The sequence below is a fragment of the Echinops telfairi genome, unplaced genomic scaffold (genome assembly GCF_000313985.2).
Source record: "Echinops telfairi isolate 266 unplaced genomic scaffold, ASM31398v2 ScPeMD7_1;HRSCAF=3_0, whole genome shotgun sequence".
Taxonomy (NCBI): Eukaryota; Metazoa; Chordata; class Mammalia; order Afrosoricida; family Tenrecidae; genus Echinops; species Echinops telfairi.
This window is the reverse complement of record NW_022103896.1, coordinates 29,968,357-29,970,821: the sequence shown is the minus strand read 5'-3', so window position 1 is coordinate 29,970,821 and position 2,465 is coordinate 29,968,357. Positions and strand designations below refer to the sequence as shown.

The window sequence follows — 2,465 nt, the reverse complement described above, 5'->3', positions numbered from 1 at the left end:
ACAATTTTTAACAATAAATACCTATTATTGTTACTTAACCTATTAATGAATTAAATACTTAACTTGATCTATAATGAAAGAAAGCAATCTCATTTATGAAAACTATTGAAGAATGAAGTATGAACAATAGATTTATAAAAGGGTATTGCTGTGAAAGCAGAGGATTACAGTTTTTGTAAGATGAATTTAAAAGAAAATCAGTTTGCCTTTTTTGTATACTCCATTTATTGAAGTATAACGTATAAACGGTAAAATTCATAGACTTTAAGTGCAGAATTCACTGTTTCAAAAATATCTATTTGTGTAACTGAGGGACGCTACTGAGTGTTTCCATCCCCAACGCTCCCTGTGCTCGTGTCCAGTCAGTAACTCTGGAAGCACTGGGTGCAGGGAGATCCAAGCCAAGCTCTCTGCCTTTGAATCAAAGATGACTCAGCAATCCTACCGGGCAGACAACTGCCCCTGGGGATTTCTGAGGCTTTAAATCTTTACAGGAATTTAACTCTCTACCTCTCTCAGAGGAGCTGGTAGTTTTGAACTGCTGATCTGGCAGTTAGCAGCCCAACACATATCCACTAAGTCTCTAAGGCACCAGGTGTAGGGAGATCGTCTCTAATATTCTGATTTTGTAAGGAGACCCGGTGGTGCAGGCATCAGGCTGCTCACCATAAGATCACCAGGGCAACCCCACTAGTCACTCCATGAAAGCTGCCGCTGTTTGCTCCCTCATGTAAAAAGTGAGTCTCAGACGCCCTACATAAGGAGGCTGAATTAGTATCAGCTTGATGGTAGTGAGTTTCTATCACTTAGGTGAGTTTGACCAATTCTAGAACCACATGTATGGAATCATACAATATGTAATTTTTTTAGAGGAGAGGGGGCATAGGCTTTTCCCCTGCAGAATGCATTATATTATATATATTCATACTGTTATCGTTGTTCATTTTTATTGCAGAGTAGTATTCCATTATATGTGCTTATCCATTCACCTCGTAATGAGTTGTTTTCAGTTTTGCCCTTTTATGAATAAAACTGCTAAAACACATATATGTCCTTACAAAAGAGAAAATACATAGGCAGGAGGAAGAAGCCAGGTGATGCTGTAGCTGCCAGAAAAAGAACACCTAGAACAGTGGTTCTCAACCTGCGGGTCACAACCCCTTTGGGGGCTGAATGACCCTTTCACGGGGTTCACCCAATTCATAACAGTAGCAAAATGACAGTGATGAAGTAGCAATGAAAATCATTTTATGGTTGGGGGTCACCACCACATGAGGAACTGTCTGAAAAGGTCGCGGCATTAGAAGGTTGAGAACCGCTGACCTAGAAGTTAGAAGCAAAGCAGGCAGCAGATGCTCCGTTAAAGCTTCAGAAAGAATCAGCATGGCCAACACCCAGGTACTGGACCCGAGTCTCCAGAGTGGTGAGACGAGCATTTCTAACCAACCATCCAGCTTGTGGTGCTTTTAAACAGCAGCTACAGGAACTAAGACAGACTTCTTTACATTGAGCCCACAAACCCTTTATATTTGATACGTGGACTGTAATTATTTTCTTCAAGTTTAAGACCTGACTTTTATTTCTTAATGGTATCTTTCAAAAGGAAGAAGCTCTACATTTTTTAATAGGCAGAAGTTTTGTTTTGATTGTCTAATTTATAACATGTCCTGAACAAACACGAGGCTTTGAAAGTTCATGGAGAACTTCTAGTATCTTTCAATTTCATTTTTCCATGAATTGTTTGAAGGCTATTCATAGAAATCACAGGCAAAAAAGAAAAAAAAATCAGTGGCAATATACAGGAAAAAAATAGCCTTCACAATCTTCGGAAAAATTTCAATTATTCCACTTCTAGGAATTTATCCTTCAAGTATATTTCTCTACATGTACAATTATATCAATATGAAAACTCTTCATTGTAAACAACCTAAATGTGCAATAGATAATGGATTTAAAAAAATAATAGTACAGTTGATAGATTAAAATACTATGAAATTACAAACAACTTAAATGTATTTACGCATTCTTTATGGAAAATCTCCAAAATGTATTGCTGAAAATAAGCAAAAGAAAGCTATATTACTGTACATACCCCAAAAAAACATCACTGCCATCAACTCCATTCTGCCTTGAACCCTATATGGGGTTTCCAAAGGTATAAATCTTTTATGGGTGCAGAAAAACCTCATTTTTCTCCTATGAAGCAGCTGATGGGTTTGAACTACTGACCTTGTGGTTAACAGCCCAATGCTTACATGTTAAAAGCAAGGAGGGAGACTATACAGACTTCTTGATATGCATAAACGACCTCTGGAAGGAAACTACTATTACTGGTGTAGAGGGTGAAAGAATGGGTGCCTAGATGGCTTGCAGGGGAGGGAGACTTCTCAGACTGTTTTCTGTATTTTTAAACCATGAATAATGAGGATGCATTATCTAGTCAGCATTCTAGTAAAGACCTTAGA

The 2,465-nt window shown here is 38.1% G+C and overlaps 1 protein-coding gene across 1 annotated transcript in view; it reads right to left on the bottom strand.

Moving 5' to 3' along the window:
• Nucleotides 1-2,465, bottom strand: part of NUDCD1 (NudC domain containing 1) — an 84,239-nt gene that overhangs the window by 30,017 nt on the left and 51,757 nt on the right. The window lies entirely within an intron of this gene.